The sequence below is a fragment of the Python bivittatus genome, unplaced genomic scaffold (genome assembly GCF_059951505.1).
Source record: "Python bivittatus isolate LINGU-HERP-01145 unplaced genomic scaffold, Pbiv_v1 ctg000680_np1212, whole genome shotgun sequence".
Classification (NCBI taxonomy): domain Eukaryota; kingdom Metazoa; phylum Chordata; class Lepidosauria; order Squamata; family Pythonidae; genus Python; species Python bivittatus.
Genome location: NW_028277095.1, coordinates 1,052,222 through 1,079,384, shown reverse-complemented (window position 1 = coordinate 1,079,384; position 27,163 = coordinate 1,052,222). Strand labels below are relative to the sequence as shown.

Here is a 27,163-nt window from a genome sequence, read left to right as displayed (position 1 = left end):
GTTAGGATGAGACCTGATTTTGCTAAATTGTAATTCCCATCACCTCTGCCCACTGGCTGGGTTTTCTTGAGCAGATGGGAATTTGAATCAAACACCATCAAGATGGCTGCAGGTTCCTGCTGGAGGTACTTAATTCTGACTGCAAGGCTTTGAGTGTTGGCTTCTAAAATGCTGAGATGATGACCTTATCTGAGCAAGGGGTAATCTTGGGAATCTCCTGGACCACAATGTTTTGAGAATACCTTTAGTTGAAGGATACAGATGTTGCATCACAGATGAAGCACTTCTTGTTTTTATTTTTTTGATTACTGATAGGATTCATCACACACCAGGCAGGTTCTCTATTCTCATCTATCTTGGTCAAAAAGTGAATATGTAGTCAGACTTCCTCCACAAGTTTCTTTTCTGCTTGATGCAGCTGGGGGTAGGACAAATTATGGAGGATCCCCACAGAGAGAACTCCACAGGGTGGTTCTCATTGTAGATTGTGTAGGAGGAAAGCCATGTTGGTCTGTGGTAGCAAAAAAATCAGCTCACAAAAGCTTATGCCCTTTAATAAAATGTGCTAGTTGGAAAAGGTGCTACCAGACTCCTGATTTCTTGCTCCAAGGGATGGGAGTTGATTATATCTGCTTGCACAGCAGGGTTAGTTGACTGTGGTGGAAAACATGGCCACAGTTGGCCAAGATTTATGCTTTGCTGATCTGTCTTGAAATAGGGTTGCTGATCTTTTTTTTGAAAAAGGTGTGTGTGTGAATACTATCTGGCTGAAAAGATCTGCTAAGGGCCCTTAGGAAACACCAGACAAACAATCAAGCAGAAAACAATACCCTAATCAAGGAACTATCAAAGAAAAAATCACACCCCCACCAACACTAGCTGAGCATATAAACAGGGAGCAAACCCCACACTCATTAGCACTGATGACATTACCTAGGTGGGTAATGAAACGTCTGCAAGCAAACAACCAAGCTCAGAGAGCACCAAGGTTCAACCCTGAGCTACATATTGTACATTCTCTTCTATTGGATGAATGGCATCATCAACATTTAATTGACAAACATGACAGTATATGTGATTAAACAAAGTTTAATCAAAGTGACTTAATAGTAAGTTAAGTCTCCTTTGACTTCAGCTTGACTCCAGATGTCTTCAGGGACACCTTCACATAGTTTTCTTGGCAACAATATGCAAGTGGTTTGCTTTTACCTTTCCCCAGGCTGCTTATTTTAACTTTGTCTTACATGCCTTGGATTATCTGGTGGTCTCCCATCTGACCATTAACCATTTCAGAATCAGCGAACTTCAGCCAGCTACTGCCTTCTAGGAAATTAAGGCATGGGAGGAATTGAGGAATGATACTTTGAAGACACAGGAATATGATAGACTTTGCAGACAGGTGTGAATCCTCATAACTATATGAGAATGTTGGGGGACAGTGAATGAGAATGAGGTTTTTTTTAATATATATTTTTATAATTTATATAAAAAAATACATGTCTGTCAAATCTGTAGAAATTTAGGATTGTCCAATGAAACAGCTTTGATTTAGTTAGAAGCTACCTTGAATACGAAAGAGAATATTTGGAGGTATATGTTAGTCATGCTGCTAGTTCTCTTGAATAAAATGAGATTTGCATCTGAATGAAAATGCTCCTCTTACACCTCCACTATTTACAGGTAACGCTGCCCACTACTGAATAATGTATGCATGATTGTGACAAAAGTCTGTCTTCAAGTAGCATTTGCCTTTTCCAGGACCTTGATATTTAGCTTCTAAACTCTGCAAAAGAAGTAATTATCCATAGTACATCATGAATCAAGTTTTTAAATGGATCCCCAACACTACCCTAAATAGAGATGAATCAGAATATTTTATGAGCATACTGGAAACAAATAGCGTAGGTTAAGACAATAAAGACAATTATGGGCTCTGGGTGAATGTTTTTAAATTTATTTCCATGCTGAAGGACAACTTTGGTGAATTGACTATTATAGTTGAGACCGTATCTATTCTAACTTTGCATAGAAAAGCTTAGATGTTCAAATTAGTTTGGGGGGCTTTGGACTATAATTCATGAATGTTATCTTCAGGAATGTTGGGGGGCAAAACAGTCAAAATGGCAGCCATACTCTCGTGATCAAACTCTGCTCCTTTTTTACATGCATCACGATGAACGTATAAAAAAGGGGGGGGCATGGCTATGATTTCCTAGTTGTAGCCACCATCTTGCAAACACCCCTGTTTAACTTGAAAGACTACCCCACTAATCACAATGCTTGTTAAGATTACATAGGATGCTCATAATCCGGAAGCCTTTCCCAAATCTGTAATTCTGCAAAGAATTTTTTGTGCATGTACCTAGGTAAGAGGAACTTTGAATAAGGGAAGCAGGACTAAACAAAAGCTTTGCATGGAAGCTACAAGAAAAACTACTTTTAAGTGAGGGGACAGTTGAGAATGGGGCAAATATTTTGCTCTTCTAGAGTAGTGGCAGAAGACATTGCCTTCACTCGCAGGTGGCTTATTAAGGTTACATCGTGAGATATGAATACCAGGTCCATATACTGAGGAAGCAATTGAATTAAAACAGGTAAATATGGCAAAGGGGCTGAAAATCAGGCAATGAACTCTCCTCAAAGAAGAGCAAAGTCAAGGAGACTTGTGAAAATGTCAAAGTAATTCACACACCCATCAAAAACCCTCCCCTCAACTCATCAGCATGTATATATTTGGCACAGTCTTATTTAACATCTGAAATCAGCAATGCTGTTTTGATAACAAAGTCCAGTCATATTCCCAGACTCTGTTTTCAGAGAGTGAAAGATAGGAAGCAATTATTCCCTACCCTTTTGAATTAAAGTTTCTTTAATAATTCTTGTGAGCTAGTAAGGCTTGTCTAGAGGTTCACATAACATTGTTATTCATTTCTAAGCCTCCCGTGTCTTCTCAGCAATTCTCACACAATCTTTATTAACTAGGAAGGACATTTTCTTTAAAAGTAGAAGAGAAACAAAATGTCCACAATTTTTGTTTTTTAAAGAGGAGTTAGTTTTATATGAGCAATAGTTGTCTGTGTGTGTGTGTGTGTGTGTGTGTGTGTGAGAGAGAGAGAGAGAGAGAGAGAGAGAGAGAGAGAGAGCCATATCCATCCATACCATGCCCCGCTAGTGACCATCTAGTTCTCTGGGTCCTGCGTTTGATCTGTTCAATGCTATCTTTTGGTGCCATTTCAATAACTTGCTTAAAAATATTCTATGAATTCTGTATATTCTATAAATAAAGGTTAGGAGATGTGAAAAATAATAATTTTTAAAAAATTACCGAGATTGCTAAATAAAATAGAGGGATAGAAAATTGGCATACTGTTTAGATTCAAGTCAATTGGTTTTCATGCTTAGCTTCAGTGGACTGATCAGAAGAAGGGAAAACGGGACTTTTTTCAAATAGAGGAGGGAAAAAGACGAAAGGAAGGAAGGAAGGAAGGAAGGAAGGAAGGAAGGAAGGAAGGAAGGAAGGAAGGAAGGAAGGAAGGAGGAAAATGTGGAGCCCACCAATTCAAATGGAGATACTGTTCTTGCGGTTCCTTCTTTCACCTCTCTATACATTTGAGCAGAGATATTGAATGTTGAATTTGCTGGCTGCATGCAAACTAAGAACATGTTGCCTGTGCTTCCTTTCAGCAGCATCAGAGGAATGACAAAAGAGCATATAGAATGAATCATTGGTGTCTTCCTCTAAGCTCAGCTGGCAGGTGTCTGTGGGCCATCCTGGTCCTCAACAATGTAACTAGTTCCATAACTGCACTAGGGATGTTCAAGGGGTCTTTTTTTTTTTTTTTCTAGGAAAACATAGTTGATTTATTTTTTGCAAAAGTCAATGCTTTCAGCTTGAGGTTAATACTTATCCTTTAGTGTTGCTATGGCAGCAAAGTTTATTGTTCTTTACTTGCAACTTCACAACTTTGCCATCCAGTATTTCTGCCATCCAGATATAAGTATCATCTTGCCATTCCTTTAACTGTTCAACTCCCAGTAGAGTCTGGGTAGTCATTTTGGACTGGCCATTTTCTTTTCTAAATTGTTTCTTTCCTAAATCAGATCTCACTGTTCATGTAAAAAGTTCATTTTAACCTCTTTCCAAATCTCTGTGTCAGCAACATTATTCCATATAACATTTTAGAAGAGGAACAAGAAAAAGCTGTCTAAGTCTGGGCAATTTATTGGAGTTGGACAAGAGATACCGTTTTCCATTACTTACTGACCATATATTTTGTTTAAATCTTTCTAAAGCGGCAAAGTCTACAAGATCTGTGGTCCACTCCTTGAAATGCCTGTGAAGAAAGCAATCTCCTGTGTTGGCATGAAAGAGATAAACTTGTGTCAATCAAGCCTTCTTAAGGAAGGTATTCAATAGATGTCATGCTACAATTAACAATGTCCTTACTTTTGTGACCATTTTTTGTGATCAGTTCATTTTGTGATCAGTCCATTCAGTAGGAATACAGGGAAAAGACCTCAGATAGAAACCTAAGATAAGATAAGATAAGATAGAAACCTAAGATAAGATAAGATAAATGTTCCTTGAGATACTCTGGTCCCAGCTTACATTATTATTTATTGCATTTATATAGCCGCCCATCTCACGTAAACTGACATATATGAAGCAAGCATGCATAACCTGTGGCTTTCTAAATGTTGGTGAATGATACCTCCCATTATTAGTCATGCTGAATGGGGGCTCCTGGCTATTGCACTACAACAAATGTAATCCCATCTCTGATTTAGGACTTTTGAAGGGCATCATTGAATAGGGGCTGGAAATGGAATGGAATCCATAAAGGCATAGGGGTTAAACTTTTAAACTCCAACTTATGGTTGGTTGCACAGTCAGCCAGATTTTTAGACTGAATTTGACATTTTTATCCACCTATCAAGTCCTTCCCAAGTATCTGGGATAGGCAGATGTTGTTGTTTGATGGTGTTAAAGGTATTGGTGCAGAATATAAGCTATTATTATTAGTATTATTATTCTGAAGAATGCTCTGCTAATGCTGGTAATTTAGGGTCAATTCAACTTTATCTCAAAGTCTAAGAATTCCCCTTGTGGTTCTGAGTGAATCTGTTTTTTGTTTCCTTTCTTTCTTTTTTCTTTTTTTGCAAACTGAAAGTTAAAAATTCCATTTTTTTTCAACTGTTTTGACAATTCTATTGTTATAGTTCATAATGCTTCAAAAATTATATGGGAAAATTTGCAAGTTAATTCCATGATCTCTGCATTTTAATTGTTAAGTCAACCCCTGATATTTCACAATACTTCCAGATGATGACAATGGTTCCTTCCCCTTCCCCCTCTATAACTGTTTCCAAGACTGCTTTTGTCTTTGGCCATTAGGCCAACCATAAGTCTCTGTCTATGTTGAATCCCTTGTGAAAATTAGAGAAGTAGGATGAAGAAATGGGATTTATCGTAGTAGTCCATATTTATGGAACAGTTTGTTGCCCGTGGTTTGGATAACCCCTCTTCTTGCCTTTAAGAAGGCAGAGAAGATCATACTTATTTTGGTCTTATCTTTAGGACATACTGTTTAAACTGGACTTTTTGTTGTACTTTTGATTCCTTTAATCTGTTTTTTTTTTAGTTTTTTATGATGCTATAAGTTGTCTTGAATCATTATGTTTGACGGGGAGGTTTTAGATAGTGTTTGGAAGGATCTTAGGCATAGATTTCACACCAATGTATTGCCCATCTCAATCTGCCATTTGAAACATCTACATTATTGTGCCTATTAAGAGGATAAGCCCTGATCATTTGGTTGGTTGGCCATACTTAAGTTATTTTTATCTACAGCTGAAATGTTAGAGTTTTTGGTTCATCCATTAACTCACCTGGGGATTCATGTCAGCTCCTTTCTGCTTGTTGGAATAATGTTACCATTACAGCATTGTAGTAAGAGTTCCTCAAAGATGATTCAGGTGAGGAATATAAACCATTGGAATACACTATAGAAAACAAATCTGTCCAGTTCCAAACTGAAAAATCAAATATCACGTGTGCACGTGCATGACGGAATTGCCATAATGTCCTCTCTTCTATCCATCATTCTAACATAATAATAGTTTTCGGAAAAATATGGATGGTTAAGGGATATTATGGCATTTCAGCCAAGCAGAGTCGTGGCGTCTGTGTTTAAATGGGACATTTGATTCAACAGAAAGAGGATGAATGAATCATTGGCTTTTTTTTCACAAATGGCGCTTTGCAAAAGATCCTTTTGATTTAATGACAGCAGGGGACAGAAATGGCAAAACTACTTTTCCTCTTTCTTCACTGTCAAAATTTAAATCAGCCAGTAGATCGATGGGGTTGCATTTTGGCATAGGTGATGCTAAATTATTCTGTGGAATTACAGTTCACTCTTTTTTACTTCAACAAGGGGATTGCCCTGTACATCAACCCTGTCAATACAATTATCTATTATTTATTCCCTAACCTGGAAGCAGCTTATAGTTCAATAGAAACAAGACAGACTTTAAACTTCAGACATTCAGTTGAAAAATATGCAGCATGAAAGGAAAATTAAGGAAAATTTAAAAAAAACATGAAGAGGGGAAATTTAACCACCTAGATTACAAACTTAAACAAGCTTTGTCATTTCTCAGTGATCTATAAAAATTAGTGCTGTTTAATTAAATAAATTCTCTCCTTCTCCTTCTCCTTCTCCTTCTCCTTCTCCTTCTCCTTCTCCTTCTCCTTCTCCTTCTCCTTCTCCTTCTCCTTCTCCTTCTCCTTCTCCACTTGAATAATTAAGCAACTATCTGCCATTGTAATCCCTAGTCAGGTTGCTGAAGAACCATATTTTCCAAAGAAAATGAGAAAAAGCTCAGTTTCAAATGTCCATGGAATGATATTACTTTAACCTTTTTGTTTACCAAAGGAAACCTTTTTTTCTGAAAAAACAAGTCAATTTTTTTTTTTTTAAGAAGTTTGGATTGAAAGCAATATAACACCTGCTTACTACTATTGTTAAAAAAAAAAGCATGTGTGTTAAAACAGAAAACTATGTCATCATGACACAAATAAGAACAGAAGCGACCTGGATTTAATTAGTGGCCTGTCAAATCCACCATTCTGTTTCACACCACGGTCAAGCAGATAGTCAATCAAGAAGTGCCTTCAAGTCAGTTTTTGACTCCTGGTGACTGCCTGCACAAGTTCCTGCAGTTTTCTTGGTAAGGTTTTTTGGAAGTGGTTTCCCATGGCCCATATACTGTCCATCATTCCAATGTTAATATACAGCCATCAAGGCAAACAGCCACTGATTGGCTGGTTCTCTGTAATGTTCAAAGTCCTCTTTTCAAAGCAGATAAAGTGGTGACAATTACCCCCTCTGATGACTGTGAATTTCATCACCTGAAGGTTAGAGAAAGAAATATTTTAATTTTAACAGTGATCAACATTGTAGGGGAGGGGGAAACAGTAACTCAGTATAGAGCAGTGTTTCTCACCCTTGGCAAGTTGAAGATGTGTGGACTTCAACTCCCAGAATTCCCCAGCCAGCAGGAATTCTGGGAGTTGAAGTCCACACATCTTCAACTTGCCAAGGTTGAGAAACACTGGTATAGGGACATGTTTGTGTAGTTTTCTAGGCCATAAGACCAAAGTGGCTGGCTAATGTTTTCTCTTTTTTTCATTTCCCGGGTCTAGCCTACAACACTGGGGTTTCCTGGTTTTGCAGACTTAGGTGTTGGTAAAGTAACATCATTGCCAAGTCTTGGAGTACTATTTTACCAAAGGGGGAGTTATATGAAAACATGTGAATTAAAAAAAAATGCAGACCATGCATAGTTATTGATTTCACACTTTGAAAGGGAGTATTTAACTTGAACACTGACTACAAAATGGACATATTAGGAAATGTTGCATATGCATTTACACATATTGGGGGAGATAGAGTACATAGAACAATAGATGCACATTTTTTTCTGGTTAATTTCATGGATGGATGGAATAGATTTATGACTGAATATGTGCAAAACTGACACAGACCGGATTTTTATAACTTGGGCTGTGCTGTGTTCTTAGAGCCATGCTGTTCTCTATTGATTGCATTTTTTTTTTTTTGTCTGCGCTCAGTCGTTACCGGCTCTGCAGTGACTGCTTGGACGAGTCCTTGCAGTTTTCAAGGCAACTGTTCTTCGGAAGTGGTTTGCCAGAGCCTCCTTCCTAGGGCAGAGCCCAGCTGGCGAGCGCAGGAGGCGGGGTTTCCATTGCTTCGGGCCCTTTTCAGGTGCGCACGGTTTTTCGCGCTTACCAGCAACTGCTCCCGACTCCTTTTTGCAAGGCGCCGCCAGCATTTTTCCTCCCACCGGAGTGAGAGTACCCATTTATCTACTCACGTGAGTTTTTGACCTGTTGGGTTGACAGGAACTGGGGAGGAAACAGGAGCTCACCCTGTTTAACGCGAAGGCTGGACTCGAACCGCTGAAGCGTCGACCATTTCTGGCCAGCAACTTTCAGCGTCATTAAGCTGCTGCGCCACCGTGTCCCCCTACTGATTGCATAGGACCAATGAAAAGCATTGGCCCAAATCCAGCAAAGGTGAAACTAATGCCATACTGGGGCCTGCCTTGAATTTCTCAACCTTTTCCCCCCTGTGAAAGAGGCATCTGTTTTTCTCTTTATTTTCAGGCTGCTTGAGATTTTCTGTTGAATTTCCCTTGGTGGTATTTTTGAGCTTCCTTTATCACCAAAAAGTGGTGGAGGATGTTAGTGGTGGACTTTTCTGTTTTACATCTTTCCATCATTCTGAAGCTTGTCACTCTTTACAGACTAAAAATTCCCATAAGAGAAGTTCATTCATGATACCAGTGTTTGGATTTTGTTGAAGTGGGGGGACCCAAATCAGGGGAAAAAAGAATAAAGACTTTTTAAAAAGACTGGAAGGCTTATATACTTTTGCTGAAAGTAGAAAAGACTGAACTGATGATCTATGGATTTGGGGATAAGAAGGAAAAGAGGGAAGAGAAAGAGTAAAATGGCAATTACTTGATGAAAGAAGGTTGAAAGTTATAATTCAATGTCTTTCTTTCTTTCTTTCTTTCTTTCTTTCTTTCTTTCTTTCTTTCTTTCTTTCTTTCTTTCCTTCCTTCCTTCCTTCCTTCCTTCCTTCCTTCCTTCCTTCCTTCCTTCCTTCCTTCCTTCCTTCCTTTCTTTCTTTCTTTCTTTCTTTCTTTCTTTCTTTCTTTCTTTCTTTCTTTCTTTCTTTCTTTCCTTTTTTCTTATTTTCTATATTTTTTTCTTATTTTTCTTTTAACTCTTTAGACTTTTATTCTATTGAAAAATTCTATATATATTAAGAAGTGCGGGGATCGAAGGAGGCTGCAACCTTCAGTCATCTCATAACTGAATAAATGCAAGACCACCACACTCCACCCAAGATAATTTCACAGTTTCTCTTCTCCTTTGAATGAAAATTTAAAAGAAAATACTCTTTCCTGAAACTGATTCAGATTTTGTTTTTTGATTTTTTTAAATGCTAGGTGAAACATGTGGCTTATAGTCATTTTTGTTTCTAATATAATATGCAAACACACACAAGTGCTTTAATCTTCTACTGATGTTCTGTAACTGATTTTGCTTAGAGAAACACCATTTTTGTTTATCTCATGATCACAGTCTTTTGGCTATCACACATGAATTTTTCCTGGTCCTTACAGCCAAGTATTGCAACATCCTCATGAAGATCTGAGCTTTGTAGTGACTTGTTGCTCTGTCTCTTCTTCTCCTCTCTTCTCCTCTGTTTATTTGTTTGGCTGATTTCTTTTTCTAATTGTTCCTGGACCATCCTTTCTCTTCTTTAATCATTGTACATTATTATTTCATGAAAAGCACAACCACAAAAACAGCCTTTCCCATCTGAGCAGCTTTCAAATACCCCTCTTAAAATGCCAGCAGGGAGAGGAAATGCTCATTAAATTTACAACGGCCACATTCTTTTTTTTTTACTTATTAAGAGCTTCAGTATTACAGTATGAGGTATTTTTTCGGTTGCATTTCAGAGAATTTCCCCCAAGAGTCTTACGAAGTAGAAATACTTTCTCCATTAAATCACACAAGTAACTGCACTTTTGGGTTTGCAAGGAAAATGGCCCTAATCCAGATGAGAGGGAAGAAATCATTAACTTCCTCAACATTTTTTTCTGACCCCTGCCACCTGCTTCCTTACCAGCATAGCCATCTTTTAGAACACTCCCTTAAGTCTGCTATCTTACCTCAGGGTAAGTCCCACTGGATGTCATGAGTCTTACTTATGAATAAAGATGCATGAGAGAAGAAATTATGGAAATGAAGAGGTATGAATGTTCACAGTCTTTCCACTTCACGTTGATATGCTTGCATTAATCATTCTTAGCTCTTTATTTAGCACATTAAGAATGGTTTTATGTACTAATTTACAGCAGGAAAAAAATAAGAATCGGCAGTGGGAGGGTTTATTCCCATCATTCTTCTATGATCAATATTTCTGTTGAACATGCCCCAGCTGATCAGATCTCTCCTGCTTGAGGTTGCTCAGGTTTAAACATGATGAATTGTACATTAGAATAAGAAAGAATTGTGCTACCTCAAACAGTGCATCAAATAAAAGAAAAAAGTATTAACCTTTCTTTTTTAAAAATCTTATGCACTGTCAGTTTAAAAATATCACCCTGAAACATAAAAGAGATTTATCATGTGAGATATATATATATATATATATATATATATATATATATATATATATTCAAATTAAACAATAAAAGAAGCTAGATGGATATATTGGTACCCCTCATGAAACTGCATTTGGGTAAATGTGATTGCAGTGCTCTGTGAAATAAGGTCTAGCTAATGGAATTTTAGGAATGGAAAGAGATAGCGTTGAGGAATCAGTCTTGACATTTTTCAGCTATGTGTTCTGAAAAACTCCAGAATTTTGTTTTTGAGGGAGAACCCCAAAAATATTTTATTTTGGGGAGAACTGACCCCCCAAGCTATTCTCCTTCCAAGAATGCTCATCTATTTTTTTCAGACTTGATTTTAAACTGTTGTGGAAGTTTCCCAGAAGAACCTTGCAACCACAGTTGCTAGCTATAAAACTGTCATATCTGGATCCCTGTGTGCATTCTTGAAACATATTTTTAGCATTATCATTTCTATTTAAAATCCTCTGAAAATAAATGTGAATGGACAGGAGACTGAAAAATGAATTTCACCAGAAATACATTGACTTGGGAGTCATATATACTTCCTCTGAGGAAGGGCTACAGGTCAGTTACAGAGCACATGTTTGCTATGACAAAGGTCTGGGTTCAATGCCTAGCATTACCAGATAGGCTCCAAGGATCACTGAATTCCTCAACAGCTGCTGTTAGTCAGTGTAGAAAATTGCCCAACAGATGGCCTGTAAGTGCTAGAAAACACGCAGAACGTTATGAGTTTAGAGTAGTTCCCGAAGAAGGAAAGACTGGCACACTTGTGGACCTTTAAAAGCTTTTAGCAGAGTCAGGTAAGAGGAGGCATGATAGAGATTTAAAGCATTCTGCATGGAGTACAACATATACAGAGATAAGTTTCGTCTAATATTTTTTTCAATGTTAGAACTCAGGCTGATCCATAGAAACAAAAAATAGGAAAAATGAAAGGAAGGAGTATTCATTTTTACATAATACATAATTAAAATAATGGCATTTGCTATGTTGGAATTGTTGATGATCACCAGTGTATTTAAAAGGGGGTTAGACAAACTCATAGAAAATTGGGCTATCAGTGACTATAATCTTAAACACAGACAGCATATACCTGCTGCTAGGAAGTGATCATGGATCACCATCATGTTTAAGATTGTCTCAGATGCATCTGGTTGGCCACTGTGTGATGCTGAATGTTAGCTTAGATGACATTCTGACATGATCTAGTGGTGCTTTTATGACTAATTCAGTTTGTATGCTCATTTTATCTGGAATAACCTTCTTAACCTAGTTGACACTGATTTTGCTTCCCATAATTCCCAACCATCCACCAGGAGGTTTATAAGAACTTGCAGGTAGAAGATGTTCATAGGAAACTTCAAAGATTTGCAAGTCCCCATTTGCAAATGATATCCTATGACTGAAAGATCAGTTGTGATTATTCACTGAACCAGTGTGTTCAAGTATGACAAGTTCTTCATAGAACAGATTTGTGGGAGTTGGAAGGAAACCTGAAAGTCTTCAGTCTTCTTGGAGCCTCTAGAATTAAACACACAAGATAATTAGCCAAGTGTTTGCTATGTCACGCAACTGAACCCTATGTTCAGTACAAACAAGTTTGTTTTCCTAATGTAATAGGTACAGAAATAGATACATCAGTCATTAAACTATTCTAGGTTCAGGCCAAATCCCTTTCACTGTTTCCTCTATATCAAACTACATCTCCCAGGGACCAGTGGTTTCTCTTTCTCTGTTGTTTCCAGAGATGGCTACATGTAAGAATATCATCAGTGGAAAGGAATGATCATGGAACCCAGATGGTAGAGATTGGGGTTGGTGTAGAGAACCAAAAATGGATGAACCCTTTCAGACACAATGCTCAATTATGGCATTGTTTCAGTGAAAATAAATCAGCCATTAGCATTGTAATCCCAGCTAAAATTATTATAAGTTGCTTTACTTTAACTAAGTTTCAAGCTTCAGCCTTGCTTATGAAAATGCAGTTTCAGAGCCACTAAATCAGGAACAGAAATGTTTGGGTGGTTGATCACAGGGATTGCCATAATGACCTCCTGATAATAAATGGGTGGTTTGGAGGTGTCTCTCCCCCCCCCCCCCCAGTGAGGGTTTTAAAAACATTTACTTCTAGTAAATCCACCTGAGGAGTTCTATGTAGCTTTTCTTTGGATAAAAAACAGTGAGAAATTGCACTTTGATAAATTGGCAGTTTGCCAGTCCAGTTTGCTGGATAATATGGAATGGGAGGGCCAAATGCCACAAATTTCCCTCCCTTGTCTTAGATCCTGCATTTTAATTTCCATGTGATGGAAAGACTGCAGTGCTCTTCACTGCACAGCAGTTTCTATGTTTCTCCCGGATCTTGTTGTTTCTAGTGCTTGCTCCAAGAACCTGGAGCTACTTAACAGGAGGAATAGGGTAATGTAATGATTGGAATGGGAGAGCTTTTGATGTATCTGTTATTCTGGCCAAGCACAAGACAGTTTTCACTTCCTGTATAATGTGTGTATTCTCTCCCAGCTTTTCCCAATGAAGGCATGAGGGGAGAAGTGGAAAAAAAGAAAAAAGAAACATACTTGAAGATTTAAGAGCAAGGATCATTTTGTGTCCTCCACTCACTCTTGTACATGTTGCTGAAAGCTCCTCATTTATTCTGCCCCCCCCCAGTTGTCTCTGATGTATGGAAAAGTAGAAGGAGGAAGAACCTCCTTTCAAACTAAGCAGTTGCCTTTCCTTATAATATTTTTTAAGACAGCTGAGCCTTGAAAATTGTCCATAGGTACACCAAACACTGATAAAATATTGAGGCCCACAGATCAGTGATCTCTACATTATACATATAAATAAGTAGTTTAATTTGAAATGTTAGGTGATACCTTGGTAAAAGTTTTTCCCTTGTGCCATTGCTCTGTTAAACACTACATGACTTGATATGTGCTGGACAGTGGCTTCTTCCTTTGAAAAGGTTATTTTACTGGGCAGTGTTATTGTTTATTATTTTTCTGTTGCTATCCAAACGCACAGTTGATCTTGCTGTTCATCACCGAAGACAAATTCCTTGTATATATTTTATATTTGGTCATTAAAGTATTTTGTATTTTGTATTTGTAACAGACTATTTAAGCTTGATGAAAAATGGTGCATATCATGAAGGGAGAAAGGCCGTTCACTTAATTTTGGCTTCCTTTGTAACTATAGATTGTTTTACATTGGAAAGACCAAAAGCTTGTTTAGAAGATATAAGGACTCATTTATTTTATCTAAAAGCAAAGTGGCTGATTTATTTCTAGTGAAGGTTGTTGACGGAACTGTTAACGCGCCCACAAATTCCTTCTTAAAGAAAATCCTAGGGTGAAAACTGCTGTCAGGCCTGCCTAGAAACACCACATGAAGAAAATGTACTATCTCAAAAAGATCAAACACTGGACTAGTTGCTGAAAACAAAGAAAAAAAAAATCCAGTGATTGAAATTCTGCATGACTTGCTTTCAGCTAATTACATTTTAACCTGGCAGTATCTATGGACCTGTATTCTATTTCCAGCAATCAAACCCATCTGGAGTATGGCTAGGATTTGGCTCAGAGGCATAGCTATCAATCCAGTCCATAGCCAAGTCCTGAGAAGAGACTAAAGAAAATCAGATTCAACTTGATTTGTAAACAAAAATCACCAAGCTCCCTGCTTTTTGCTATAACACCAATTTTCAGCAGGCAAACTGGTAATTGAAAAGATAAAAGACTTGGCTAAGAAACCAAGTTCAAAGCCGAAGTGGGATCTGAGTTTCAAATGCCAAATCATATATCTGTTCCCAATCTGGCAGAATAAAAGCTATTTCGAAGAATCAGTTAATCGCTAGGAGGATCTCTACTCACTATTAGCACATAATATTCACCAACTTGAAAAATAATTGAGATTAGAACTGGGTATGAATGACCTTTCAAACGGCTTCATCTGATTTGTGGGCAGCCAATTTTTTAGGAGGAGGAACTATGGGAAGATTTAATTGAAGTGGGGGAAGTCAGAGAAGCAGCAGATCACAGGAGAGAGACTTGTACAGTGTAAGTCAGACCATCTGAACATGCACACAAGTCATTTTATAACTAAGTGATTTCAAGAATACCACAGTTTGCTGGAATTTACTTCTGATTTAAAAGAAAAAAAAAGCTATTTTTTCTATCAATTTGAATAAATATATTTTGGATACAACGTGCAAAGATCCAGTTCCCTGGAGAAAGCCATGAAGCTAGGAAAGATGGAAGGAAAGAGAAGAAGACAATCAGCAGCAAGGTGGATGGATTTAATTACTGTGCTTATGGATGCACCTGAAGGGCTAGGTTGGGAACAGATCATCTTGGAGACAGTCTAACTTTTAAAGTTAACCCCAACTTGATGGCAAACAACCAGCAAAGAAGTATAATGTCCATTGGGTCACAAAATCATTCCTTTTCTGGCTACTGAATTAAAGTGCTATCTGCCCATCACCAAGTTGACAGAAAAATGAAAATTAAAATGTAATTTCTAGGGTACTTTTAAATGGTTGCTCCAGTACTTCAACTTTCTGTTAGCAGCAGGATGAGATGGTTATCTCTGGATTATTCTGGACTAAAATGAACCCTTGGTAATTCACTACTAACGAATAATAGTGTATGCACAACATACTAACCCCAATGAACTAGTTAAACATTTGCAAACAAAGCCTCTAAATCAGTGTTTCTCAACCTTGGCAACTTTAAGATGAGTGGACTTCAACTCCCAGAATTCCCCAGCCAGCCATGCTGGCTGGGGAATTCTGGGAGTTGAAGTCCACTCATCTTAAAGTTGCCAAGGTTGAGAAACACTGCTCTAAATCACACCACTGAGTCAATTACATTACTGTTCCAAGGCAGATTATAGAGGTTTGGTTTCCTTAAGCATAAAACCCAGTAAGTGAAAGCATTCAATAATCCAAGCTGTGATTTTCAGGGAAGAAACCATAAAGTCTATTGCTAAGCCATAGCCCTTCATAAAATGTAGCCCTGGTTTGTCCAACAGTAAGAAAGGGACCAAAGATTTGAATTTAACCAAGAGAGTAATTGTGGTTTGGATTTTGACTGAAGAAGAGATTTGCTGCCTACGTCCTGGATCCAAGTTGATGCATTACATTGCTTGTTGTTTTGTGTATTTTCAACTATAAGGCCATGTGCTGAGTTTTAATGTTAATTAAGTTTAAATCATTCAGTCACATTCAGAGAATGTTATCTATATTTGGAATCAGGATACAAAGCATCCTTCTAATTCTTGTGTGTTGTGTATGTATCAAATCCCTTGGATATTATGAAATTGAAGTGCATGACCATTTAAGACTATTTCACATAAACAAATGTTTCCTCCTTGGAATATTTCTCAGTAGTATGAGAAGAGACCATAGTTGAGTGACAAAGCTCATATTTGTAGGCTTCAGGTTCCACTTAAATAATGGCCATTTTCCATTGGCTTTCCACTTAATAGGAAATATTTCTGATCATGCAGTGATGGCCCCCATCCTATGGAATACTCTCCCCCCAGAGGTGAGGCAGGCCCCAACTCTCTTGTCCTTCCGGAAAGCAGTCAAGACCTGGCTCTGCCAACTGGCATGGGGCAAAAAAAAAGGGCAACCAACTCTTGCGGGGGGCTAGCACCTTGAAGACGCTCCTATATGTTAACATCTTACTGACCATCAACATCTTGGAAGATATTATTTGTGTATGTTTGGTTTTTATTCTATTTTTATTGTATTTTATATTGTTTTTATTGTATTTTAATATTTATTGCTATTCTGTTGTGAACTGCCCAGAGTCACTTTTTGTGAGATGGGTGGTATCTGAATTTGAAATACGAATGAATGAATGAATGAATGAATGAATGAATGAATGGGTACTAGATGAACCAATGATCTTCAGTGATATAGCAGCATATATCCAACAGATACTAGGAACAGATCTATATGAAATGTTTAACTTGAAGACTTGATCTTCCATATACAAAAGCCACCAAGCAGTAGCAATGGGACAATTTCAGGAGAACCTTTTTGTTCTGATTTATTTTCATAGAGTTGAAACTGTTTCCATAGAACCCTAAGTCACACTGTGGTTCAGGCTATTGTGTTTATTCTATATTTTCAATGCCAGTCTTAGTTGTCATCTTTCCCATCCTTTATCTCTTTCTCCATATTGAGGACACTTGAGGGCACTGAGTGAAAAAGTGATCAGAAATATGCTTTATTATTATTGTATTAACTTACTGTTTTACTCTGAATTTTCTAAAGTATTTTAAATAATTGTTCGGAATGGTTTCTAATAATTAAATAGTACATGACAGATTGTTCTGTTGTTCTTGCTATGCTAAAATTTTTGAGAATCAGAAAGAAACTTCTTAGTATCTTTCTTCTTTTTTGCCCTTGCTGTCAGTGACTTAATTTCCCTATTAGTTCTACAGGCATTGAAAACCAAAGTAATTTTATACAGCATAACACAGGACTTTCTTTGGAAGCAATCACTGAAAACTTATGAACTGATGTGGATATTATAATTGTTAAGTGCTGATTAGAACTTGAGGAAATCTAGATTTAGCTAGTCTTATTTAAACAATGTGGAATAACTGCTATTACAATATATGGAATAATAGTTATTTAGAAGAACTGGGTCTTGAACTCCATACAGAGGATATAAAATGCAAATATAATAAATACACTCTGTCACTAAGCATATCAATCTACTACATGGGTAGATGAAACCTCAGTTTTCTCTCTGAAATGGGATATGTTTATGAAGAAATAACATTCATGAAGAAATCTTGGTGGAGGGAGAATATATCCTGTTTCTTGAGGGTCACGATAGCTTTTATGACCTTTCTGTAAAGTTTGATATATTTATGGCCTGGAAGGCACACTTTAAATCAATGTCATATCTCTTTTCAGTACAAATGGGTCTGACCCTTGTACTGAAGAACATGACATCCAAGATCACTGTATTTTGTCTAGCTAAATCTTCTTCCTAGAGCTACAGTACTTTGCCTGAGTTTTCCAGGGAAACTTTCAGCTATATCTGTTGTCCTTGCAGTCTAAGACACAATTTTATTTAACTTTCCATTAATTCTTTTTTCTAACCTCCCACTGCTTTGTTAAAAAAAAAAAAAACTAGCCCATTTTAGCTAATGAAGACGTGGAAGAAGAATAATGAGAGCCATATAATAATTTATTTTCTGTCAAACCAGCCGATAAAGGCATCCTGATGTGATTTTCTTAGTTGGCTTCTTTATAAAACCAAAGAGGGGAGAAAAATGGAGAAACAATGCCTTTTTTTTTTTGCCTGCAACAGCATTCAAGAAAAACTTTAATGGCTATGCTATAACATTTCATTTTATTATATACATTTAAAAATTATTTAATATTAAATAATTTAATATTTCCAAGACATTAAATTCCTTGGTTCAACTGTCTTCAAAGATCTGAAGGATGATTATGGAGTATTGTCTTTTGTGCTAGACAATAGATCTAGAAGAAGGAAACAGCTTCTCTTAACTCAGAGGTCATTTAGCAGACTTCCACATTCCAAAAGTGGTTAGGCTATGATGCATTTTTGGTGCAGATTAAGTGTTCTTTAGGCCTTAAGCCACTACAAAGCTTAAAGTACTAATTTTGTTCATTAAAGCTTACCCTCTCCCCCCCCTCCCTAGGCCACTTTTTAAAATCCCAATCCATTCAGGGGGAATTGGTTAGCCATATAGCTACAGTCATTGCACTCCTGGTCTAGAACCAGTGGGTGGAACTATCAGGTAAGGAGATGTTAACCTCCTTAGGAGAAATTTCCAAACTTCCTTGTAAAATAGATTTTTTTTAAATATACAGAGAAAAATGGGACATTCGCATACATCTCTTGACCTCCTTGTAACTAACTGGGCAGGTTCACGAAACACATTTAACCCTAAACCTAGCTTAACGAAACAATAGTTGTACTCATATAGCATGTTACTCTTTGCTCAAACAAATAAATTGTGTTATAGCTTAACATGCTGGCATGGTTCAGAGAAAACACTAAGACAGTTGTTGGGTTTGTACAATATACTGATGAACTACCCAGTCCTGTTTCAGCCCAGCTCAACCATTAAATACTAAGAAATAAACTTTGAAAATTCTCATTAGTTAAAACATCAGGTACCTTCATGGAATGCCAATTCCAATCAGTATTGGTCTGTCCAATTAGATCTACCAAGGAGAAACTGCTTAAATCCCACAATTTGGAACATCCTTTTGATGGAGATAAGAGTGACTCCCTCTTATTGATCTTTCAGAAGAAGACCAAACTGTTTTGGTGCGCTTCCCCCCAATGTGTCTGTGGCCATCTTTATTTTTATCGATCTTATCTGTAGTTTACATGGCGTGCTTTTTCTTTTTGTATTGTTTTAGTGGTTGTTCTATTCTTAGTGTGGATGTTTTAACTTCTATTTGTTCTATGTGAACCTCCAAGAATCTTTATTGACTACAGCGGCACAGGAATATGTTCAATAAATAAACAAATAAGTGAGCAGTGATAGAAGAAAACTGCAGGAGAATTCTTCTGCCTGACCCCAATTAAAGACAACAAGATCCTTGAAGTGGTTTGGCACTGCCTTCTTTCAGAATGTTTTTCTCAGTTCCCAGCCCAACCTACAGCTCTGGAATGTCCTGATGTTATCCCCTGCCTGGACCTGCTGAACCTACAGACATGGTAGATTTCCATACTGTAGCCTGTTCATAACATTTTACTTTTGAATGCAGACCGAATAATACAAATGGAAAAAGAAATAGTCTTCCTTCTCTCCACTGTGGTACTGGTGCTTGGCTATATTGGAAAGGCAGGTTACCACTATGTTATTGGTACTCTTAGAGGGACTAAACCTGAATGTTTTGAAGGTATCATGATAACCATCATGCTGGTTCCTGAAGCTTGAACTGAAGCTGTCCCTAAATTTTATGTGGGTGAGAGACCAAAGTGGGATCATGTGTGCATAGTCTTGACTTTTGCAATAAAAACAAAAAAATAGGTCTATAACAAACAAAGAGATCTTTGGTAGAGGATTCGGTGTGCAAGAGAAACCACAAGGATTATGATTTAAACAAGCTGGGAATTGCTATCAAGCTTTTGGAGATGCCTGTCTAAAATGTCAATGCCTGCAAACGTTGCTGTTATTGCATCTATAACATAGTTCTGTCCATATTTACTCAGCTCTCCCATGTTCCAAAGTTTTAAATTTGATATGAACATCTATACGTCTGCAGCTGTAACTTGAAGTTGCTCTCCAGATTTGAATCTAGAGTGTGTACATTCACTTTGGCTATGAAACCTTATCTTCTAGAGAGTAAAATATCCTACCAGGGATCCAGTTTATGCAGTCATTTTGCCCAGCTCTCATTTTCTGTATATCCTAATGTGCTTTTCATAGGGACAAGTACACTATCCAGCAGATTTGTAAGCTAATTCCAAGCAGATGGCCCTGATTGTTAGTTCTCCCTGTTTGTGCCAACTCCTCCATGCTCCTTGCCATTAAAAAGCTAGACATGCTGGAAAATATCCCCCTTTTCTACCCAAAGCCATCCAAAGTGCTCTTGTTTGGCACACATCCTCAAGGATCCCTGCAGCTTAAAAAGATGCTTTGTAACAACTGGGTCCCATCATCGCTGCTTCATAAGCAGGGCCAGATGAAGGTGGGCGAATTAAAGGTGGCTTTCACCGCTCCCTTTGCAGACTCCTTTTCAGGTTACTTTTCATGTTTGTTTGTTTTGAATTCTGCTTATGTACATACCAGTTTGTTGAAAATGAGCAAATATCCAGGAGAGGACATAACTCCCTCCCCAAGCTGTTTGCAGTAACTCATCCCTTTTCTCACCCATGGACTGCTCTTCTGAACCAGCCTCAAAATGCAGTCTTTTCATTCTGGGCTGGATATATTCCAAATATCCAACCCTTTTCTCTTTAGCAAAAAAGTGTAATAAGGAAGTAGTAGCCATCAGCCAGCAATGGCTGTTAATACCCCTTTAAAAACACGATCTACCTTTCAGAACAGTTAGAAGAACTTTTTAAAGGAACCCTCAGTTGGCTCCTTTAATGGCTATCCATTTCTGCCTCCCTGTTTAGATTCTGGGCTAGAGAAACTTAGCAATTCACTTGACACAACACAAGAGTATTGTGTTGTACTTCCCTTTGTCATCTTTGTCTTACTTGGAGATGTAAGCAATGGAGAATGACAATATATTGGCAAGGGAATCTTTTTAAAATATAAACCTGCTTAAGTCAATTATTACTGATTTCTTGCGATAGATAGATGGTCAGATTTAGACTGGGAAGAGATAGTTATCTGCTGAGTCCCCTTGTCTCTTTTAAAACCACGAAAAAGCTTTTTTCTCCCCAGAACAATCCCACTGCTGCAAGCTGAAATCCTTCTGTGGGTGGGGAAGGAGGAAGCATTCAAGAGTCTGTTTTTAAAAGTTGCTTTGGCAACTGAGCTGGACTACCGCTGTTTCTGTATTGGAGTTTTAATTTCACTTTTAATTATGTTTTTCATGAATTCGGTTTTTATTATTTTAGCTCTGTTGTTAGCTGCTGGGAGAACAGTTCTTTGGCAAATGGGAAGGCTGGAGAGATAAAAAATAATATTACAATTATAACAACATCTCTTGTGATTTCAGCTCGTAAATAGCCAAAGGGAATGTATATGTTATTTACAAGTAGCATTGAACTGACATTCCTCTTTCTGTTCTTTCATTTCTATCTGGGTGCTCTCTGTGTTCCATTCTCCTTAAATGTTGGATTTCCAGATGTGAAGTTAGCCCTTTGTTTTTAGCTCAGAAGCACCCTGTTTTTCTGCCATACATCACTGATGTATGTTGATAACACCCTATGTGGGAAGTAAACTTAATGTGACTCTGTGTAGAACTGATCAATATTCTATTTGGCAATTCTTTAGTTCATTGTTCTAGTAACACCAATATTCATTGGCTGTGTTCGTGTAAAAGGCTTAGCCAGGTCTGGTCAGGACTTAGCACATGTATGCACATGACAATACTGAGTTTGGGTAGAATTAATGTTTGTTAGGTTTTCTGTGGCCTACGGTGCACTCTGAACCAAGCCTGTTTCCTTATTATGTGGTTCAAGGGATTGTTTGAATCCAAAATGGACAACATTCAGCAAACAGGTTAAATGTGTAATGAGAAAGTAGTTGTAGATAAAATAACACTCCCCAAAGACCTTTCACCATTTCTTATAGGTTTGTCCTTACATATTTAGTGTGGATGTAAGAGATAGACAGGGAAAGCAAACAAGAGAGGAATTAAAAATGTGATGGAAGGACGAAGCTGTTTCCTATTTAAATAAGCGGATTTAAATAGATTGTGATGCATTCTAATGTAAACACATCAAAACTGAGAGAGAAATTCAAACTTAGGGCCAGCCATATCTTCAAGAAGAGGCAGTAGATTTTGTGTTTTGTGAAATAGCAATCTTCTTAGATATGGAATTTACTGTTATTATAATAAATAATTATTTTACCGTGTGTGAAAAGGGATGGTTCTTACAGGATGTTCTGCCTTAGACACTGAAATAACTTGACTCAGGAATAGGATACAATATTTTGTAACATATTTATATAATTTTAATATGACCTTTCCTCTTCAAAGAGTCTAAAGCAGCGTACAGAACAATAAATATACTGTATGAGGGCGCAGCAACTGAAACAATAAAACTGAAGAAATATAAATTCATCTAAATATACTGATAACAGCATACTGTTTAAAGGAGGATTTTACTTCAGAGGCATCCCGCTAAACTAAGAAGTTTTAAATCTCTTGTTTAAAATTGGAAAACTTGGGGACCAATCACATGTCCCCAATTTCTGGGAGAGAATTCTGTAATAAGAGTGCTGTGGCTGAAGAGGTCCTACCTTGAATCACTAAAGTATGTGACCAGAAGCAAGCTATCTCGGGCCAATCTCAGTTGCATAACTGATCCTGAGGGAGACTTTTCTTTGGCATATTTTGGGAGTATCTTGCATCGCTTCATTTTAACTTTCTTTTAGCTTGCATTGACTCTACAATGTTTTGGGTACTCATTCAAGACAGCTTAATTGCTTCCCAAATGAAGAAGAGCATCATATTTTTATGGCAGGTGAAAAAAGGCTGTATTTAGCATACTACAAAACTTCCAATCCACTATTAGCATATGGCAGGACAGATGTTACATGTTCTGTGGATATTATCATGATTTTGCATTGCACATAATATAATATTGTAATGTGTAGGACAATATGATGACAGACTAAAGAGGTTTCCATTGATAAGGTGCTTAATAGGCTTTAACAGAATAGCAACATGGTTTTCTTACGCCCTGATAAAGACCAGTTATGCATATTGTATTGGAAAATCCTGGATTTCAGTCACATCAACAATCGAAGCGCTGCTCAAGAGTAGACAGGGTTGACCATCCTGTATTTATTTACTTACTTTCACCAACCTTTTTCTGTTCAGTGCAGTTGGTATGAAGAATAACCTTGTTCTTTACAACATAGAAATGGTGTGGCAGTCATATTTTTGGAAAGCATTCAGCCAAATAGTAGAGTTTTATTTTTAAAGTGAAAAACTGAATTCTCAGACAATCATATATAGCAGTTTCTAATTAATCTTGCCTTGCATCCTGAGAATTTGTTTCTCCCTCCCACACTTTTATTTGAAAAAGAAGTTTCAAGACAGAGTTGTATAAGGAATTTTGTGGAACCATGATATGATATGTCTAATGGTAAGATTATGGCATTTTTCATTCTAGCAATTTACATTGCCATATAGGATGACCCAGTCATTGCTATGGTGATATAAAGTCTCTTTTTTTATTTTGATTACTATACTGTCACATATGAGCCTTTCCTCACTTGCAGCACAGATTGTGTCATAAATGTGTTCTGGGAACTTTTTTTCTCTGTGTCCCCAAAACACTGCCTTTATCTGAAGCTGATCTGAGGCAGCCTTAAGTCATCCTTAGTTGTAGTAGTATTAAAGTAGTATTTTCCCTTTTATCCTGGTACAATTTTGCCATGGAGACTATCTCTTCCTTTTCATTGATCATTCATTTAGTAGTGCAGTCAGTGACCAATCAGGGAAATGGAATCAGCCCAGCTCCTCTTGGTCCCTTTAGGTTAAGTGCCATCCTCCAGAGGTGTTTTGAATTGGGCAAGGAGAGAGTCTGGTTCTTTCAAACTGGCTCCCCCCTTCCTCCATATTTGCCAAGCTTCTGCACTGATCTCTGGTTTGGAGACTTGAATTAGCCCTGAGCAGCATCTACAGTTCCACCATAGTGGAATGGTGCACACTGAAGTCATATCTCTCTTTATGCTACTTTATGATACACAATTCTCCCCGCATCCATCCAATATTGTTTGGGATGCTTCTGAAAATTGGGTTCAGTGTACTTCTGGAACATTTACAAACAACTGATAGGTGTGGGGAGAACTGTGCAAAGACAAACCAAGAAATAATTAATCTGGCAGAAAACCAAAGCAGGCTTTGGTAGGCAGTTAAAACTTGCTTTTCTGGCCAACTGTCAAAACTGTGGCCTCTCCAACCCAACCTAACCCTCAGCCACCCAAATTAAGGAGAATGACTGGTAAATATTTTCTTGTCAGATGCTAATTTTTGGTGGGAAACAAGCTAGGGGAATTCAATGATCCCTATTCTTAATGTACAAGGATTGCACACTGAATAAGGACAATATCATTTGTCAACCTCATGTTTATGGCAGGATAGAGATTCCCAGTGGGGAAAGCAGATTTAATGCTGTGGCTTTTGGAGCCCCAACAGTACTGTCCATACATAGATGGAGGTGATTAGGGTAAACACTTAGAAGTAGAAAATTCCCTAAATGAATGTAAAAACTGAGAGTGTTTACTCACAATGGTATACTATTGTGGTGGCAGGAAGTTACAAGTATTTGTTAGAACCCTCTTGATGACAGAGGGCCAGAGTTAATATTTTTAAAAGAAAACTGGGGACACACAGAGTGAAGCCATGGTGCAAAGAAGGCAGGGCCATGCCGTTACATAGCAGGACTGGGATTTTTTTTTTTGGATTAGTCTATTTTTTTTCCCTTAACCTACTTGAAACCTATTTTGGAGCTTCCACTACATTTTACTGTGTTTATACTTCATCATTTAAGACACTGAAACCTTGCTACTAATTTTTAGCAAATGTAGCTGGAATGGAATCTGAGGGCTGCAAAACAGAATTTGAAGAACTTAGATGGGCCAGTCCTAGTTTAGATCTATCCCTTTTGCATACCTGCAAGGCTCATAGGCCCCTTCATGGATCACTGCCTTGTCGTGGCAAAGGGGCTTGCGTAACTCAGTGAAGCCATGAGCTATACCGTGCAGGGCCACCCAAGACGGACAGGTCATGACAGAGAGTTCTGACAAAATGTGGTCCACTGGAGAAGGAAATGGCAACCCACTCCAGTATCATTGGAAGGATCGATAATGAAGCTCAAGCTCAGATACTTTGGTCACCTAATGCGAAGAGAGATCTCTTTGGAAAAGACCCTGATGCTGGGAAAGATTGAAGGCAAAAGGAGAAGAGGACGGCAGAGGATGACATGGTTAGATAGCATCACTGAAGCAATGAGCATGAAACTGAGTCAACTCAGGGAGGCAGTGAAGGACAGGAAGGCCTGGTGCGATATGGTTCATGGGGTCATGAAGAGTCGGACACGACTTAACGACTAAACAACAACAAGGCTCATAGGATTGTTTTGTGCACTGAAGTACATTTCCCACAGCCTAACTGAATGCCCCTCTTGCTTAGTCAGTCTCTGCTATGTCCTATATGCTAAGTAGAAGATGGAGAAAAATCTGGGTGACAGAAGATGACACTTCCTTGCTGTTCCATTCACAAATTAATAAAAGTAAATATTGCCACTGCCTAATGCTACTAAGAAGGAAAGTCCCTTTTGTTGTTGTTGTTCAGTCGTTAATCGTGTCTGACTCTTCGTGACCCCATGAACCATATTGTGCCAGGCCTTCCTGTCCTTCACTGCCTCCCTGAGTTTGCTCAGTTTCATGCTCATCGCTTCAGTGATGCTATCTAACCATCTCATCCTCTGCCATCCTCTTCTCCTTTTGCCTTCAATCTTTCCCAGCATCAGGGTCTTCTCCAAAGAGTCCGCTCTTCGCATTAGGTGACCAAAGTATCTGAGTTTGAGCTTCATTATCAATCCTTCCAATGAGCAATCAGGGTTGATTTCCTTTAAGATTGACTGGTTTGACCTCCTAGCAGTCCAGGGGACTCTTAAGAGTCTTCTCCAGCACCACAGTCCCTTACACTAGCTTAAAATTGTCCATCTCATCTCAAGATATGATTAAGAAGCATAAAATCATGAATGTTCCATGGGGGGGGGGGGAAAAGATAGATAGATAGATATGATAGATAGATACGTGTGCACACACACACACACACATTGATTGATTTGCCTTTTAATGATAGAATTGGGGTTAAGCTTATGGAAAGCAAACCCACAATAAAATTCTTTCACCCGCAAAACCCTTAGGTTAGGAAATTAACTGTCTAAGATGGGATGGTGATACCACGGTTGGAGACATACATGGAATGTTAATGAACGTGTATGCCTATCTACAAGAGGTTAATGAACATCAGCTACTGAGATAAGAATGGTTGACCTTGTGGTATGTTTATTTTAAGGATGCTCTTGAACATATTACTGATTATTAAACTGACTTGCTTGGTTGTTAAAAAGAGCATGCTAAGATTTTCATGCTTCATTGACAACTGATGTCTTTTAAATGTGGTCAGTTCCAGATATATACATATAGACACACACACACCTGTTACAGTGGTGTGTTTAGGATAATTAGGTTTGAATGCTTTAGCTGGCATACCCTGTATTTTGTGGAAAAGAGTTTTTTTACCACATGGTTCTCACACAACATCCATTGAATATACATCTGGCATGTTACTGCTTTTGTCGTTCTCATTTTTTATCTTGTTCTAACTTGCACCAGCTGCAAATAGCATTTTTGTTCAAAAATCTGAGTTCTAATCTGTGAATGATGACCTCAGCCTGGTACTGTGAATGCTGAAACTGGAGGGAAAAAATCCACCATGTATTCAGGGAATACACTGAATACCATCCTCATCGAGCAGCTGCCCCTTGCAAACTTGTTTTCTGGGTTTTTTTTTCAGCTTTGCTGGTTGGCCTCCTTCCTTCCTGAGATTGTGAAGCATCTGGAACAAATCAACATTTCAGAAACTGTCATCCAACAAAAGGAAATTATTGTAAGTGTCAGGGGGCTGTATGATTCAGAGAAGTAGTGATGGGGTACAAGATTTCCCACAAATGGTTACACTCTGGTGAACTTCATTTCTATTAAG

At 37.9% G+C, this 27,163-nt stretch overlaps 1 long non-coding RNA gene across 3 annotated transcripts in view; it reads left to right on the top strand.

Moving 5' to 3' along the window:
- Positions 1–27,163, top strand: part of LOC148214395 (uncharacterized) — a 204,436-nt gene that overhangs the window by 112,401 nt on the left and 64,872 nt on the right. The window contains exon 4 of one of the 3 annotated variants that reach the window (XR_015798130.1): positions 26,975–27,067. The exons of the other annotated variants lie outside the window; for them this stretch is intronic. This is a non-coding gene — a long non-coding RNA (uncharacterized LOC148214395). Of the gene's footprint in view, positions 1–26,974; positions 27,068–27,163 lie in introns of those variants that run through there. 3 annotated transcript variants of the gene reach the window in all.